We start from the raw sequence: 20,072 nt of genomic DNA on the forward strand, positions 1-20,072 counted from the left end.
AAAACAGAAAAAATAGAACCTAGAACACGAAACTTAATCTGATATCAATTGATTAGAGCCTAAAGACACGATTAAGGAATCCTTAGATACTAACCAAGATCAATCGAGACCAAGGAATGAATGAATCGTCTAGGGTTTTGTCACACCCCGATTTCCACGTGTCTCACCGGTGGGCCCGGTGGGGGATTACCGTGACGTAGTTGGCAACAATATAGTCAAACCACACAATATATAAATGCACAGCGGAAGCATAAAGATAAATATATTTCAACCATCGTTTGTAATATCAATGTATTACGAATAGTCGAAATGTATCCACAGGGGATCAATTTAAAAATATAAGTATTGTTCAACAGACGTAGGCATCTTAAGCTTGCGAGACTCTTTTATTGATGCTAAGGAGAAATATCCAGCCAATTACGCTTAGTACCTGCATTTAATCTTTTTGGAAAAATACGTCAGTATACACTGGTAAATACATTCAACCGACACTTTTGTAAAATGTTTAATAAAATTGATTTGAATGCACAAGGCACAAACTCTTTATAACTTGGGAGAATTATTTAAATTTATAATCTTGTGAACGAATTACATGTTCCTTATGCGTTCAGTAGCCCAGACGTACCGGGTTAAAGATCAATAGACACACCACATTAACTATTTATGCACTGACGAGTGTACGCCTACACTCCGCGCTTAGGTCGTGGCCATTTCGTAAAATGCTGCCAGGGATATCCGGGACATGGTCATTAACCTCCCAAAGGCTTTTAAGTAAACAAAACTGTTCAAACGAGCCGATCAAATTATTCAATTAACCACCAAACGATGGAAGATTTGATGCCTGATCAAGCGGTATTTTTATATACCGTAACCCAAGCCCGTATAACGGAAAATAAGTTAAAAGTATTTACCTGAGCAAGTATTAATCCTTAATCGAATAAATTGCAAATACCTTTTACTGGTCTCCTACTCTGGAACGAAGGTTTAAAATAACCTATTAGAATCCTAACGGGTCTTTATTTTAGCCGTAGCTTAGACCGGCCAGTTTCAAAGGATAATTACGGTTTAATCGCGTGAAAGGCGAAAACCGGGAATGGAATGTGATTTGGACCCAACAAGTTTGAAGACTTGTTTTATATGGGTATAATAACCACACTCTGGATTTTGGGGTCAAAACAATAAGGTTTGACCCGTTTCGGCTAGTTTATGTAAACTAGTTACATAAACCGAACCGTGCGCGCAAAAGGCGTAACGGGTAACCGTAGGAGTCCTACACAGGTTTCCTAAGTCAATATGCTTTAAAGAGGTTGTGGTATCAATAGGATACCTTCCATAATGCCCGTAACGAGTTTAAATCCATTTTATGCCCCGTAGGGGTATTTTGGTCATTTTAAAGATTATAAAAGAGGTTTCTGAGTTCTACAGGAAATCTGAGTTTTCCGAACAGTTTGTAAATTTCAAAATACTCTATTTATTATTTAAAATTAGTAGCAACTGGAATCGGGTCAAAAGACCTTGTAGAACTCAAGTTATGTCCGAAAATGGTATATTCGGTATTTACCGAACTATTGCCATAACCGCAGGTTATGAGCAGGTTAAAAAATAATTAAAAATCTTTAAAATCCCAAAATATTATTTTACATCAGTGTGTAAAAGGTTTGGTGTCGAAATCTGGGTTTAGATAGGCGTTATGCTAATTGCGCTATTTAATTACTAAAGTTTCCGTAATTTGCGCTTTTTAGCATAACTCCTATTCTAGACCTCGGATTGATGTGAAATTTTAGGGACATGTTTAGAAATCAGTAACTAAGGTTATGGTCCTTTCACATGTCCGAAATTCTCGTTTTAAATTGAAACGGGCGTTACGGTCAACTTTTAAGCATTTAACGGAAAGGTGTAAAAGACTCGGACAAACAACGAACCGGTCACAGAGGGTTATGCCATCATGTAACCTGGTCCTAAGAGAGTCCTAAGGCATATCTAAATCATACCATAACGGGTCAGAACTGAAGTCAAAGCAAAAGTCAAAGTTTTGCGACTTTCGGCTCCGAACCGGGTCAAAACAGTAAATGGTCGGATCAAACAAGCTTAGACTAGTTAATATTATTATTATCATGTTTTATGATTGTTAAAACAGGTTACACACCATCTACATTACTGATTATGCATAGAATCGCAAAATAGCATTTTTGTTGACTTTTTCGAAGCACGTTTGACTCGACATTCGGACTAGTTAGAGTGGGAATCAAAGGGTGCCCTTTTAGGGGTTTAAAGCCCACATGATTACCAACATATAACTATCTTTGATTCGACAAACCACTGGACCATTTGTGATTTATCGTAAAGTCAATCGTTAATTACGACGGATTGACTTTTAAGCTAAAACTATGGAAAACTAAGCCACAAAGGGTTAGGCATACTTACAGAAGCTTGGTGCACGACTAGAGATGTTAGAAGAATGCTTTAGAGCTCCAGAGATGATCAAAAAAGCAGGTTTGAGGTGTGTTGAACTATAGTGCATTACCTTGCCTTTTATAGTGAAAAATGGTGCTTAAGATCATTACAACTCAACCTATGATTGCTCATGGATGATCAGCAGGTGTCCCTGAGTGCTAGGGGACATGTAGGGGGCGCCCATGCTTCAATTAATGCATCCAAGATCGTTTACAAGCTCAAACAGTGAATCTGTCCAAGTTTTCTGCATCTGGCACCTTGACGCGGCCCGCATTAAGGATCAGGCTAGGCTCACGTGGGCCGCCTGAATCCTTATGTCAGAAAACGAATCTGCAGGTGGCTCGCGGCCCGCATTAGCTTCATGCTTTCTCTAACGCGGCCCGCCTGAGGCCTGTAAATCAAGATTTTCAAATCTTTTGCCATGATTAGCCTGACCTTTCGGTTTCGAAGGGGTAACTTTGCGATTTGGGCCTCGATTATTTACAAATAAGGGCCTCGTGACTTTTACCCGTGCCGTTAAGTCCCCGGTTAGTTTAATTACTATCCGAAAAGCCTTAACTTTTATTGTTGACGCTTTTGACCCCTCGCCTACGAAATTGATCATAACTTTCTCGTTTTAAAACGGAACTTTGCGAAATTTATATCGTACATTCTAGTGAGCGTAATTTACTGTTACGAAGTCTCGGGTTCATCAAAGGGTCACTCAGAGGTATAAATTAAACATGTTGACATATTTGACCCCTGTAGTTTTAATCTCTCACTTTCTTTCGCATTTCGCTCCGTACGATCCATGATTCATTCGTTTGAAGGTACGAGCATCATTTAGGGTTACTATATAGTATATTTACCCCTCGTTGACATTTTTAACCCTCGGATTTACATACTTTCAAGGTTTGTCAACTTTAGTCCTTTAATTAGTATTTAATACCACGTGTAAACTCATGACACGTGTCAACACATTATTGGACACAAAATTTCGAGGTGTTACATCCTCACCCCCTTAAAATAAATCTCGACCCGAGATTTACTGAAACAAATAAGGGTATTTTTCTTTCATCGTGGATTCAACCTCCCACGTGAATTCGGGACCTCTACGGGCATCCCATTTGACCTTTACAATAGGCACAAGCTTCCTTCGAAGCTTCTTTACCTGTCGATCTTCAATCGACACAGGTTTTTCAATGAACTTTAAACTCTCGTCAATGTGTACATCCGTATGCGGTATAACCAGTGAATTCGTCAGCGAAACACTTCTTTAAGTTACAGATGTGGAACACATTGTGGATACCACTGAGCTCCTCTGGCAAGTTTAACTTATAGGCAACGGACCCGACACGTTCGGTAACCTCGAAAGGTCCTATGTATCTTGGGCTTAGGTTGCCTTTCTTTCCAAATCCCTTCCAGGGTGATACTTTAAGCAACACATTTTCACCTACTTCGAAGTGAAAATCTTTACGCTTTGGATCTGCGTAACTTTTCTGCCTATCTCCGGCAGCCTTGAGACGGTCTCGAATCTGGACAATCTTGTCCATCGTTTCGAAGACTATCTCTGGTCCTGATAATTGGACATCTCCAACTTCCGCCCAACAAACGGGCGATCTACACTTTCTACCGTATAATGCCTCGAAGGGCGCAGCCTTAATGCTGGTATGGTAGCTATTGTTGTAGGAGAATCCGATTAATGGCAGGTTCTTATCCCAACTACCACCCAAATCGATCGCACATGCACGTAGCATGTCTTCCAATGTCTGAATAGTACGCTCACTCTGACCGTCTGTCTGAGGATGGTAAGCCGTACTGAAATTCAAACGTGTGCCCAAAGATTGCTGGAAACTTTTCAAAAAATGTGACGTGTATCTAGTATCTCTGTCAGAGATAATAGACACAGGTATGCCATGTAAGGCTACAATCTTATCAACGTATAACTGGGCTAACATGTCGGAGCTATAAGTCTCCTTGATGGGTAAGAAATGTGCTGACTTAGTCAGTCTATCAACTATAACCCATATTGTATCATTTCCTTTCCTCGTCTTGGGTAACTTGGTAATAAAATCCATAGTTACCATTTCCCACTTCCATTTGGGAAGTTCAGGCTATTGTAGCAAGCCTGACGGCTTTTGATGCTCAGCTTTGACTTGCGCACAAGTCAAACATTTGGCTACATGAGTGGCTACAGACTTTTTCAAGCCTATCCACCAATAATTTGCCTTTAGATCCTGGTACATTTTATCAGCTCCAGGATGAACGAAGTATTTAGAACTATGGGCTTCCTGGAGGATGACATCTCGAAGTCCTCCGTAAATTGGAACCCATATTCGTCCATTTAATCGTAAAATTCCGTCCTTGCTAAGAGTTAACTGCTCCTCAGTTACTCCTAGCTTTTCTTGAGGATAGTTAGCTTCCAACACAGCTTCCCTCTGTGCAGCTAACAACCTTTCAATCAAATTATTCTTCACTTCAATGCTCTTGGCATTGATTCGGATGGGTTTTACCCTTTCCTTTCGACTCAAGGCATCAGCGACTACATTCGCCTTGCCGGGGTGGTATCTGATTTCACAATCATAATCATTTAAAGTCTCCATCCAATGGCGCTGCCTCATGTTTAAATCCTTCTGATCAAATAGATGTTGAAGGCTCTTATGATCAGAATAGATCACAAACTTGATACCATACAGATAATGCCTCCACAGTTTTAGTGCGAACACAACGGCACCCAACTCCAAGTCATGGGTGGTGTAATTCTTTTCATGCACCTTTAACTGTCTTGAAGCATAGGCAATAACCTTGCCTTTCTGCATAAGCACACATCCCATGCCAGTGTGTGATGCGTCGCAGTAAACTACGAACTCTTCGGTACCTTCAGGTAATGTCAGCACAGAAGCGTTGCTCAACTTCTGTTTTAGAATATCAAAGGACTCTTGCTGCTTAGGGCCCCAAACGAACTTTACTTTCTTCTTGGTCAAGGAAGTTAAGGGTGTAACAATCCTTGAGAAATTTTCAATGAAACGCCTGTAATATCCTGCTAACCCCAGGAAACTACGAATCTCTGTAGGCGTCTTTGGCTCTTGCCAATTCATGACAGCTTCCACTTTAGCGGGATCCACTTGGATACCACGCTCGCTGACAACATGTCCAAGGAATTGGACTTCTCGAAGCCAGAATTCACACTTAGAGAATTTGGCATAGAGTTTCTCATGATGCAGGAGTTTGAGAATACAGCGAAGGTGTTTCTCATGGTCAGCTTGGTTCTTTGAGTAGATAAGGATATCGTCGATGAAAATGATGGCAAATTTGTCTAAGTACGGCTTGCAAACGCGATTCATGAGATCCATGAATGCGGCCGGCGCATTAGTGAGCCCAAAAGGCATCACTAGGAACTCATAGTGACCATAACGAGTCCTAAATGCGGTTTTATGTACGTCTTCATCTCTAACCTTCAGTTGGTGGTAGCCTGACCTTAAGTCAATCTTCGAGAAATAACTTGCCCCTTGTAACTGATCGAACAAATCATCGATCCTCGGCAAAGGATACCTATTCTTTATCGTGACTTTGTTAAGCTCGCGATAATCGATGCACAGACGCATCGATCCATCCTTCTTTTTGACAAACAAGACAGGTGCTCCCCAAGGGGAGGAACTAGGTTTGATGAAACCTTTAGCTAGCAGTTCATCCAGTTGTGTCCTTAACTCCTTCATTACGGTTGGTGCTAACCTGTAAGATGCTCTAGCAATAGGTGCTGCTCCAGGGACGATATCAATCCTGAATTCCACTTGCCTATCTGGTGGCAAACCAGGTAGTTGTTCCGGAAAAACTTCTGGATATTCCGAAATGACGGGGATGTCTTCTATCTTTGGCTTAGGCTCATCAATAATAACTTGTGCCATGTAGATGACACAACCCTTCTTTAAACATTTTGAAGCCTTGAGCATAGTCACTTGCTCAGGTAATCCATACTGGGTATCTCCCCGAATGGTAAGTGATTCACCAGACGGAGTCTTTATCACCACTTGCTTTCTGTTGCAGACGATTTGGGCCTGGTTGTGAGATAACCAGTCCATACCCAATACTATGTCAAAACTGGCCAATTTAAAGGGAAGTAGAGATAGAGGAAAAAAGTGGTTCTTAATAGAGATCACACATCCATCTAACACAGTGGAGACGGTTTCTATGGTGCCATCTGCTAACTCTACCTCATAGTTTATACTCAAGGTTTTGACAGGCATATTCAGCAATTTGCAAAATTTATGATCTACGAAAGACTTATCAGCGCCTGAATCAAAAAGTACTCTTGCAAAGACATCATTTACAAGGAAAGTACCTGTGATCACGTTATCGTCTAGTACCGCTTCTTTCGCATCCATTCTGAAGACTCTTGCATTGGTCTTCTTGGCCTCTTCAGGCTTCTTGGCGTATTTAGGGCAGTTGGTTTTAATGTGCCCCTTCTCATTGCAACTGTAGCAAGTTGCATCCTTCAGCTTTTTGCAATCCAAGGTCTTGTGGTCCTTGGACTTGCATATCCCGCAAGCAAATGACTTCGACTGAGTCTGCGAGTTCGATTCGAGTCTGCACTTTCCAAAGTGTTGTTTCTTGCAAATCTTGCACTTGGGCTTCTCACCAGATTGAGGCCCATCTCTCCTTGACTCGGACCCCTTCTTGTTGTCACCGTTTCCACGGTGCTTTTTGCTCGACCTTCGTGAATTATCATCTTCACGTTTTCTCTTCTCAGCTTCTTTGTTCCTCAGCGATCTTTGTCTGACCGCATCCAGAGTGAGGGACAAAGATATGTCAGCTACAGATCTAAAGGTAGCTGGCCGAGAGGCCTTTACGCTTGCCTTTATCTTGGGGGCTAAACCACCGATAAAACGAGCTATTCTCTTTGGTTCCGGGGTTACCAGATACGGAACCAACCGGGACATTGTGTTGAAGCTCGTTAGGTAAGCTTGACAGTCAAGGTTTGTCATAACCAATGATAGGAAGTCGGACTCGATCTTTTCAACCTCGTGTTGAGGGCAGTAATTTTCCTTAATGATGTAACGCTCGGCTATTTTGTACTTTCCATTTATAGAAAGTTTGATTCGTAATTCTATTTTTGGAAACTTTGTATTCTTGTAATCGTTTCTTTCCTTGTAATCTTTATCAAATCGAGACTTGGATCATTAATGAAGCTTATATTTTGTTACATCTATGTTAAACGCATTCTATGTATACTCGTATGATCGATTTGGTGAATCAATCTATGTTTAATCGTGATTCTTGGAAACCATGTGCGAAACTTGTAATTAAACTAAACTTATGCATGGAACGTGTTTTGAACGAGAATGACACTTAATTTGATACTTATACGCTTGATTATACTTGGTTTATACTCCTCGTGCTTAATCATAACCTAATCTATGCTTTTGTGGCGAAAATGGTCCTTAAAACACCTTAATTGCATCAAATAACAACTATAGGGGCCAATTATGTCAAAAAACAAACTTGTTTCCAAACCCCAAAGGGCTCACGCCCCGCATGAACTTACCTGGATATCCCAGGCGGGCCGCGTGAGGTCCATGTTCAACAGACTCTTGAAAGGTCGCGACCAGCTTCGTTTTTGGGCGGGATTCTTGAGTGTAAACCGAGTTTTGGCTCTTGTAATCACCTCTAATCAACCCTAATCACTCCCCTATAAGTACCCAAGCTCCCCCAAGCACTTGGACACTTTCACCACTCTCAAACCTCACCAAAACACTCTCAAATTCAAGCTCAAAGCTGCATTTTCGGGCAGATTGATACACCTACACTAAAAGTGATATAACTTGCTCATTTCTTAACGAAATTGCTTGATTCTTTTTCCTACTTGCTTGGTTAATCATGTAGTTTGATTCCTTGACTTCTCCTTGGAGAAATCAGACCTGGAATTGCTCCGAAATTGACCAAAAACTTTCTGTTTTGTTTCAAACTTATGCAAACTTCATCTAACTTGTGTGAAACACATCTCAAACCAATGTCCTAATGCTTACAACCCCTCTTATGGTTGGTTAAGCTTAAAAACATGGTTGAGACATCTAAATCAGAGGTTAAAACCTCATAAACTTTCTGTTTTAATTAGGGTTTTACCCACAAGTAATGTTCAAGTGTGAAACTTGTTGAATGTGTGATGGTTGGATTAGCTTGGGCTATCCTTCATAAGAATCCACTCATTACTTGATGTTTTACTATAGATTAGTTGTTGTTAATACCTTGATACTTGTATGTTCATGACCCTCCTTGTTGTTTATAACAACAAGTGTAGTGGTGAACAATAGAGGTGCCTAAATGGAAGCTTGTTCTTCCTACCTCATGTATGTATTCTATGACACAAAGAGGTACCTAAATGGAGACATTAATCTCCTACCTCATGCTTGAATCTTAAGACTTGTAAAACTATATAATATCTAAGTTATTCTATACGTATACATCTAAGTAACTAAGACTTGATGATGACTTAATAGTTATTCGTTAAGTGGACGTTACATCATCTATGACCATGCCCTTGTTACGACTCTAATGGATCTTAGAATCCATGAAATCATACCAACTCTTTTGAGTTTCAATAGTGTCAAGAACAAGAGTTATGTGTACAAGATGATTATTTTCACCTATGTTACTTTCTTTATATTTTAAAAACTCCGAATCTATAATCTTCCGTATACGCCAAACTCACACACCTACGTTTCCTTGTGTAGAAGGACAAGGTGCTCCAAACTAACTCATCTACAAACTTGCTCTCGGAACTTCAAGTCACCACTTGTAAACCGTGAGTATACTCGATCCCATTTTGATTTAAACACTTTTGGGATGCAACATGTATTCTATATTCAAACACGTGACACTTGAAACTTATTTGAAACATACTCTATCCATTTAAACATGAAACATGAAACTTGTGATACTTGAGACTTTTATGCTATGTGAACGTTTAATCCCTGTGTGTAGTTCCGCCTTAACAATGGTAGCGCTATAGGAGTAATGCACCTCCCCGTTAGTCTTTGGGGTATTGTTAGGAGGAGACATATCAACCTCCCGTTAAACTTTGGGTTAGGTACTTTAACGCATTGGGAAACTTGGGCTATCACTTGGACTACGTAAACTAGCACGTTGAAACTATTTTGTTATGTTCATGTTGGATATGAGTTTTTATTCTATTATGTTATGTAAACAAACTTGTATACTCGCTCTTTGCTTTTGCATTGAAACTCTATTTTAATACATGTTGCAGGTTGATTATTGAAGTATGGATGATTCATGAAACAAGTTAGGGTGGACTAGATACACGCCTAGAATATTTTATCTTTTGTTTGTTATGTTACTTGTTGAAACAATGTTGTTATTTCCTTTTGAATCATGTATGACTTTTAGTTTTGAAATGAAATTTGAATTTAAATTAATTATTGTCACATAGTGTTATGACGTTTTGAGCAATCTACACACTTCGTCTCATCCCGATGTTTCCGCCATCGGTTGGGGTGTGACAGATTGGTATCAGAGCCATAACTATAGGGAATTAGGAAAAATTGCCATGCTTTTGCCCTAATCTATAGTTCTAGGAATTTTGCCTCTTATTTGTTGTTTAAAACTTTTGTGCTCTACCATGCATGCTTCCTAGCTATACTTCTTGTTGATTAAATTTATGTGCCTTTCCTAAGGCTAACACTAATACACTTATGCTATTTTTATGCTCTTATAACACCAACGAGAAGAATTTACCAAAATAGGCGTGAAACCCACAATTTGGTAAACGACTCTCATTCTACCTTTAATCTATTTTGCACGAAATTTCACCATTAAGCTAGGAGTGACATCCACAACTTAATGGTAATTTCCATTTCAACTCTAGTGGACCCTCGTCAAAGTGTCAAAATTTTATTTTGATCGACGAGTACCAACCACATTTAGGGTACGAAATCGTCAAGTTAGGGGTGAAACCCGCATCTCGTCGATTAAGTCCCATTCCTCGATTTTTATTCTCGCCAAAGTCCCGAATGTTTCAATCATTTATAGATGTGTAGTAACCGGAAGGGTAAGATACCGTTAATCGCTTCTCGACGAGAGTATCTTACTTATAGGCCAAAGCACAATATCTCTAATTCGAAAGAACTTTCGACCCACTTTGGAATAGTCGACGTTTCTCTACCCGAAACAATCCAATGTTTTATTGAGCCTCTCTTTTATGTATCTCAATTTATATGTGATTTTTATACTTGAACGTTCATTCATTTCCAAATGTCGTTTTAATCATTTCGCACGTTATCGCAATCACAAACAATAATAATCCCTCGTGAACAAACTAAATTTACAATGCTTTCATTTATTCATGTTATGTTATGTGGAATTCATGATTATGCTATATGAGACGTTTAAACTTTTATACTATGCAAATCAACTTGAATCTTTACGCTATGTGACCCTTTATGCTATGTGATCAATTTCATTTTCTTAAACAAACATTATGACCAAGTCTCATCTACTCCCTCTTTTCGAATTCGAATTATTTTTTTTTGAAATTTCATTTTCTACGCATATATCGTACAAATACTTTATCGTACATTTATACATTATTTACATGCATGATTTCACATAATCTTATTTATACCCTTTGTAACAATAAATGGAGATATATCATCAAGGTGGGAGTGATTTCCTTACCTTGACGACTAACTCCGTTTCTTTTCTCATCTTACAACGGCCTCGCCAACGTATTAGGGGTGATTCCCTTACTTAGGTGATCGTTACCAATATTTTCCTTAATAGACTATATTACGTAAACATGATCACGTTTATATCTAAATCGTTTATCATTAGGCAAATCTCTATTTATTTCATCATGCATTGTTTATATGAACGAATTCCTTATCCTACAATATATATATATATATATATTTTTTATATAGCTCACACACACGAAATTCTTAACCTTTACCATAAACGCTTATTTCTCGATTTTCAAAATTTACAACCTAGTTGGTTTAATAAATCCACTGCCCACAAAATTTTGTATTCAACGTAACTATTGAAAAAGGCTCATCTTATATCCTTAAACTAGAGATCTTCTATTTTCAATTAGGAATCAAACCAACTTTTTCCCACACACCTATAAAATACTACCAATGTTATTCAATCGTTTACTAAAATTTCTTTCAAAATCAGTAAAATGTTTTATTAAAAACACTTTTTCAACAATCACTAAGATCGTATACCAAAATCCTTTTCTTACGAATCAACGTTGTCACAAAAATGTCTAAAATTCGAATTTCTTCTTTAATGCAAGATCATTTAAAACGATGCAAACTTATTTACTTCTAGAACCTTTTCAACCATTATTCAATACGTCAATTTAAAATGTGTGGGCAAGGAAACTTCATAAGAACCAACCATCTTCAACGAATGTAAATCCTTTTTAAAGCAAGAGTAGCATTCCCTTTCTTTCACAAAGTATAACACGCATAACCAATAAATATTTTATGCTCTCTTTACATTTATGAACTAGATTCTATATGTCATGTCAACTCAATCTATTTTGATTTTAATTAAACGTCACGCTTTGCTCAAAACAACTATATATGTATATCATTTTATGTGCTTAGGTTTATATCTCGTGACAATTACACTTATACCCTCATTTTTACCTTCATACTCAAAACTTCTTGGTCTTTCTTTTCATGTTTAAATTCGTATATTACGATTCATATCATAAACAAAATCATTACGTATTACACTCATATCCATATTCGTATTTCTACATCTTATGTCTACACCTATATTTATATTTACACATTTATGTTAATTTTCATAATCATATCCATATTCATACGTTTTATATTATACTCATGTTCCCAAATTATACATTTACACTACACTTATATCCAAGTCTATATTCATAATAATACGATTATACTTACACTCACAATTACGTTTACGCCAATATTCATCAGTAAACACTTTTTCCTTAGGACGGGGTTTGCAAGATACGAAATACTTGTAGGTGCAACCCCTGGCGCGAGATGCATCAGTAAACACTTTTTCCTTAGGACGGACACTGTTTTCATTAGATGAGTGCTTATCATCGTCCTTTTTAGGCTTAGACGGAGTCGAGGGTGGTTTGCTGTGAGATTTTGAGTGGGTCTTTGGCTTTGAGTGTGGTGTAGATAAGGTTCTGCTCCGGGACTCGGTGTATTCTTCATACTGTCGATCCAAGGCTGCCTTAACAGCGCCGTCGACTAGAGCTTTCAATTCAGCGCCCGTTAAATGAATCTGGGCATTATCATTTTCATCTTCTTTCGAATGACTATTCACTTCATTTGGATCAGCCATTGTAACTTGAATCTGCTACAGAAGATAATGACAAAGTTTTATTTAGGAGTTTATTATGGAATTGTCTTTTATGGCAATTCATTAACCATGGTAAACATAGACCATATCTGGTTAATTTATTACTCACTTTTATTTAGGATTTGAATATAACTTATCCTAATTACAAACAATATTGTTAGTGGCACAGAAGCCTAGTCACTAGGACGTTTTTATAAAATAAGCCGGGATTACAGAGAATCAAGGCATGAAGGTTTGAACCGTAGTCCTTTTACCTTTTCGGACAGGGAGTCATAGACTACAACTGCCTTTTGTCTTATATGACAATAAGTATGGCCCGTAGGCACTACATCACTAATGGATGTTTAATAAGTTTGGCCCGTAGGCACTACATCGCTAATTGGATGTTTAATAAATGATCATCTTTATTGACGACTTAACCCATGACTTATAAATCATTACTTTGGGCTTTGGAATCCTTAGAAGGATTCTCATATAAGAATGACGCGTGCGATTTTAACGAATCACATCTGCCAAGAACGTTAACATGTTTACAGCGGTTAACTGGAAATCTGAATCTTTTAATTAGGTCTTACCATATTGGCCGGCTCTTATAATGACACCTGGCTAGGTTTCACCATTAAGATTCTTTATTTAGGCAGATTCAGTTAAAAGGAACGATTTTTGATTTATTTTGTATATAATAACAAAAATGAAATTTTAACATAACATTCCATTAATTATAACAATGATTACACGCTGCCCTAAACAGGACTTTTTAAATAAATAAACACCTACGCAGAGGTTTACGGAAAACAAGCCCACGCAGGGACCAAATACATAGATAGATGTCCGCACAGGGACTAAAAGATAAGTCCACGCAGGAACTGAAAGTAATTGTCCGCGCAGGGACTAAACACGATAAATGTCTTCGCAGAGACTAAATACTTAATGCAAATGTCCTCGCAGGGACTAAAATACTTAAGACAAATGTCCTCGTAGGGACTTGATTGCAATAGTAAATATAACAATACATAAAGAGACTAATGATCTCGTTTCTTCCTCCCTTTTAGTAGGTTTGCTAGGCCTTTGAGGAATCCACGATTACTCTTACGTTCTTGTTCGAAGTCTTGTTCCACTCGGTTTAGACGGTGGAGGATTTCTTCTTGCTCCGGTGGAGAAAAACGTGGTTGCTGCGACGGTTGCTGAACCGGAGGTCTAGGAGGTGCTGGATACCCATGAGCTGAGTAATCTGGTCTCCAAGAGGTTCCATGGAGGGCATTGTAATTAGCCGCTACCACGTATGGATCGGCATCATAGTTATAGTTGTAGTGCGTGTGAGTCGGCTGCTCAAACGGATTGTACGCGGTGGAACCGCCGTACGCTGGTATCGGATTGTCATATCCGAATGGTGGTGGAGGTGGTGCAACTGGTGCAGAATTCACCTCTGCAGGGTGACTAGAAGGTTCCCCTAACTGTGGTTCTTCAGGTACTGGCAGAAAGTGACTTGCACTCGAGTGGCGAGGGGTGCTAAAATGGAATTCCCCTCCTCGGGTGGACATCCGCGCGCCTGATCTCCTACGCCTTGGCAGATCTGGAAGTACTGGTTGAACTGGTGGCGGAGGAGGCGGTGGCGTAACTGCCACGAACCGCGAATCCTCAGAAGGATCCTGTTGCTGATGTTGCTCATGAGGCGAGAAGTGATGAGAGGGTGTGAAGTACCAATCACACTGGTTAAACCTCGCCTGGTAACTGTCGGGACCTTGATAGGGCGTTCCATGGAAGGATGACCCATCAGAGATCTCGATAGGGTGGTTGGGATGACCTCTTGCAGGTTCTATGGGATCCGTGTCTTCATCCATATCTACCGCATTATCTTCAGAGAAATGGTCTTCAGGTCCTAATGGGTGATAACCTATTGGTTCTTAGACATAATCAGCCGGGTTAAATCGGCCTTGAAAGAAAGGAGTAGGATCGCCATAGGAACGGTGCAAAGCAGATCGCTGGAGAGGTATAAACGAAGGTTGAGGGCTACTGGGATCGTTTTCTGAATTTGGTCCAAAAGAGTGACGGTATGAAGGTGTCGAACTGTGCGAGGTAGAATGTCTTGCAGGCTCAAAGAGGTTTCTTCTACGTCTCTGAGGTTCTTCACTCCTTGTACTGGAAGGAGCTCGCATGTTCGAAGGTCCGGCCTCGTGATCATTGTGAGTAGTGATCGCCCCTTTGCCTCTTCCTCTTCTAATTGCTGGTGGCATATCTCCTGCTTTCAACACTTTTAAATAACAATAAACAATAAAAGACAAACTGGAATAACAATTTGAATTTGTCCTATGTTCGTGTCTAGACTCAAGTATGTGCAATTGTGTCATTGAGATTAAATACAAAATACTAGTGTTTAATTCACTCAACGTTGGCTCTGATACCAACTTGTCACACCCCGATTTCCACGTGTCTCACCGGTGGGCCTGGTGGGGGATTACCGTGACGTAGTTGGCAACAATATAGTCAAACCACACAATATATAAATGCACAGCGGAAGCATAAAGATAAATATATTTCAACCATCGTTTGTAATATCAATGTATTACGAATAGTCGAAATGTATCCACAGGGGATCAATTTAAAAATATAAGTATTGTTCAACAGACGTAGGCATCTTAAGCTTGCGAGACTCTTTTATTGATGCTAAGGAGAAATATCCAGCCAATTACGCTTAGTACCTGCATTTAATCTTTTTGGAAAAATACGTCAGTATACACTGGTAAATACATTCAACCGACACTTTTGTAAAATGTTTAATAAAATTGATTTGAATGCACAAGGCACAAACTCTTTATAACTTGGGAGAATTATTTAAATTTATAATCTTGTGAACGAATTACATGTTCCTTATGCGTTCAGTAGCCCGGACGTACCAGGTTAAAGATCAATAGACACACCACATTAACTATTTATGCACTGACGAGTGTACGCCTACACTCCGCGCTTAGGTCGTGGCCATTTCGTAAAATGCTGCCAGGGATATCCGGGACATGGTCATTAACCTCCCAAAGGCTTTTAAGTAAACAAAACTGTTTAAAAAAGCCGATCAAATTATTCAATTAACCACCAAACGATGGAAGATTTGATGCCTGATCAAGCGGTATTTTTAAATACCGTAACCCAAGCCCGTATAACGGAAAATAAGTTAAAAGTATTTACCTGAGCAAGTATTAATCCTTAATCGAATAAATTTCAAATACCTTTTACTGGTCTCCTACTCTGGAACGAAGGTTTAAAATAACCTATTAGAATCCTAACGGGTCTTTATTTTAGCCATAGCTTAGACCGGCCAGTTTCAAAGGATAATTACGGTTTAATCGCGTGAAAGGCGAAAACCGGGAATGGAATGGGATTTGGACCCAACAAGTTTGAAGACTTGTTTTATATGGGTATAATAACCACACTCTGGATTTTGGGGTCAAAACAATAAGGTTTGACCCGTTTCGGCTAGTTTATGTAAACTAGTTACATAAACCGAACCGTGCGCGCAAAAGGCGTAACGGGTAACCGTAGGAGTCCTACACAGGTTTCCTAAGTCAATATGCTTTAAAGAGGTTGTGGTATCAATAGGATACCTTCCATAATGCCCGTAACGAGTTTAAATCCATTTTATGCCCCGTAGGGGTATTTTGGTCATTTTAAAGATTATAAAAGAGGTTTCTGAGTTCTACAGGAAATCTGAGTTTTCCGAACAGTTTGTAAAGTTCAAAATACTCTATTTATTATTTAAAATTAGTAGCAACTGGAATCGGGTCAAAAGACCTTGTAGAACTCAAGTTATGTCCGAAAAGGGTATATTCGGTATTTACCGAACCGTTGCCATAACCGCAGGTTATGAGCAGGTTAAAAAATAATTAAAAATCTTTAAAAATCCCAAAATATTATTTTACATCAGTGTGTAAAAGGTTTGGTGTCGAAATCTGGGTTTAGATAGGCGTTATGCTAATTGCGCTATTTAATTACTAAAGTTTCCGTAATTTGCGCTTTTTAGCATAACTCCTATTCTAGACCTCGGATTGACGTGAAATTTTAGGGACATGTTTAGAAATCAGTAACTAAGGTTATGGTCCTTTCACATGTCCGAAATTCTCGTTTTAAATTGAAACGGGCGTTACGGTCAACTTTTAAGCATTTAACGGAAAGGTGTAAAAGACTCGGACAAACAACGAACCGGTCACAGAGGGTTATGCCATCATGTAACCTGGTCCTAAGAGAGTCCTAAGGCATATCTAAATCATACCATAACGGGTCAGAACTGAAATCAAAGCAAAAGTCAAAGTTTTGCGACTTTCGGCTCCGAACCGGGTCAAAACAGTAAATGGTCGGATCAAACAAGCTTAGACTAGTTAATATACTTATTATCATGTTTTATGATTGTTAAAACAGGTTACACACCATCTACATTACTGATTATGCATAGAATCGCAAAATAGCATTTTTGTTGATTACACGCTGCCCTAAACAGGACTTTTTAAATAAATAAACACCTACGCAGAGGTTTACGGAAAACAAGCCCACGCAGGGACCAAATACATAGATAGATGTCCACACAGGGACTAAAAGATAAGTCCACGCAGGAACTGAAAGTAATTGTCCGCGCAGGGACTAAACACGATAAATGTCTTCGCAGAGACTAAATACTTAATGCAAATGTCCTCGCAGGGACTAAAATACTTAAGACAAATGTCCTCGTAGGGACTTGATTGCAATAGTAAATATAACAATACATAAAGAGACTAATGATCTCGTTTCTTCCTCTCTTTTAGTAGGTTTGCTAGGCCTTTGAGGAATCCACGATTACTCTTACGTTCTTGTTCGAAGTCTTATTCCACTCGGTTTAGACGGTGGAGGATTTCTTCTTGCTCCGGTGGAGAAAAACGTGGTTGCTGCGACAGTTGCTGAACCGGAGGTCTAGGAGGTGCTGGATACCCATGAGCTGAGTAATCTGGTCTCCAAGAGGTTCCATGGAGGGCATTGTAATTAGCCGCTACCACGTATGGATCGGCATCATAGTTATAGTTGTAGTGCGTGTGAGTCGGCTGCTCAAACGGATTGTACGCGGTGGAACCGCCGTACGCTGGTATCGGATTGTCATATCCGAATGGTGGTGGAGGTGGTGCAACTGGTGCAGAATTCACCTCTGCAGGGTGACTAGAAGGTTCCCCTAACTGTGGTTCTTCAGGTACTGGCGGAAAGTGACTTGCACTCGAGTGGCGAGGGGTGCTAAAATGGAATTCCCCTCCTCGGGTGGACATCCGCGCGCCTGATCTCCTACGCCTTGGCAGATCTGGAAGTACTGGTTGAACTGGTGGCGGAGGAGGCGGTGGCGTAACTGCCACGAACCGCGAATCCTCAGAAGGATCCTGTTGCTGATGTTGCTCATGAGGCGAGAAGTGATGAGAGGGTGTGAAGTACCAATCACACTGGTTAAACCTCGCCTGGTAACTGTCGGGACCTTGATAGGGCGTTCCATGGAAGGATGACCCATCAGAGATCTCGATAGGGTGGTTGGGATGACCTCTTGCAGGTTCTATGGGATCCGTGTCTTCATCCATATCTACCGCATTATCTTCAGAGAAATGGTCTTCAGGTCCTAATGGGTGATAACCTATTGGTTCTTAGACATAATCAGCCGGGTTAAATCGGCCTTGAAAGAAAGGAGTAGGATCGCCATAGGAACGGTGCAAAGCAGATCGCTGGAGAGGTATAAACGAAGGTTGAGGGCTACTGGGATCGTTTTCTGAATTTGGTCCAAAAGAGTGACGGTATGAAGGTGTCGAACTGTGCGAGGTAGAATGTCTTGCAGGCTCAAAGAGGTTTCTTCTACGTCTCTGAGGTTCTTCACTCCTTGTACTGGAAGGAGCTCGCATGTTCGAAGGTCCGGCCTCGTGATCATTGTGAGTAGTGATCGCCCCTTTGCCTCTTCCTCTTCAAATTGCTGGTGGCATATCTCCTGCTTTCAACACTTTTAAATAACAATAAACAATAAAAGACAAACTGGAATAACAATTTGAATTTGTCCTATGTTCGTGTCTAGACTCAAGTATGTGCAATTGTGTCATTGAGATTAAATACAAAATACTAGTGTTTAATTCACTCAACGTTGGCTCTGATACCAACTTGTCACACCCCGATTTCCACGTGTCTCACCGGTGGGCCTGGTGGGGGATTACCGTGACGTAGTTGGCAACAATATAGTCAAACCACACAATATATAAATGCACAGCGGAAGCATAAAGATAAATATATTTCAACCATCGTTTGTAATATCAATGTATTACAAATAGTCGAAATGTATCCACAGGGGATCAATTTAAAAATATAAGTATTGTTCAACAGACGTAGGCATCTTAAGCTTGCGAGACTCTTTTATTGATGCTAAGGAGAAATATCCAGCCAATTACGCTTAGTACCTGCATTTAATCTTTTTGGAAAAATACGTCAGTATACACTGGTAAATACATTCAACCGACACTTTTGTAAAATGTTTAATAAAATTGATTTGAATGCACAAGGCACAAACTCTTTATAACTTGGGAGAATTATTTAAATTTATAATCTTGTGAACGAATTACATGTTCCTTATGCGTTCAGTAGCCCGGACGTACCGGGTTAAAGATCAATAGACACACCACATTAACTATTTATGCACTGACGAGTGTACGCCTACACTCCGCGCTTAGGTCGTGGCCATTTCGTAAAATGCTGCCAGGGATATCCGGGACATGGTCATTAACCTCCCAAAGGCTTTTAAGTAAACAAAACTGTTTAAACAAGCCGATCAAATTATTCAATTAACCACCAAACGATGGAAGATTTGATGCCTGATCAAGCGGTATTTTTAAATACCGTAACCCAAGCCCGTATAACGGAAAATAAGTTAAAAGTATTTACCTGAGCAAGTATTAATCCTTAATCGAATAAATTGCAAATACCTTTTACTGGTCTCCTACTCTGGAACGAAGGTTTAAAATAACCTATTAGAATCCTAACGGGTCTTTATTTTAGCCATAGCTTAGACCGGCCAGTTTCAAAGGATAATTACGGTTTAATCGCGTGAAAGGCGAAAACCGGGAATGGAATGGGATTTGGACCCAACAAGTTTGAAGACTTGTTTTATATGGGTATAATAACCACACTCTGGATTTTGGGGTCAAAACAATAAGGTTTGACCCGTTTCGGCTAGTTTATGTAAACTAGTTACATAAACCGAACCGTGCGCGCAAAAGGCGTAACGGGTAACCGTA

The sequence above is a fragment of the Helianthus annuus genome, chromosome 6, assembly GCF_002127325.2.
Source record: "Helianthus annuus cultivar XRQ/B chromosome 6, HanXRQr2.0-SUNRISE, whole genome shotgun sequence".
NCBI lineage: Eukaryota > Viridiplantae > Streptophyta > Magnoliopsida > Asterales > Asteraceae > Helianthus > Helianthus annuus.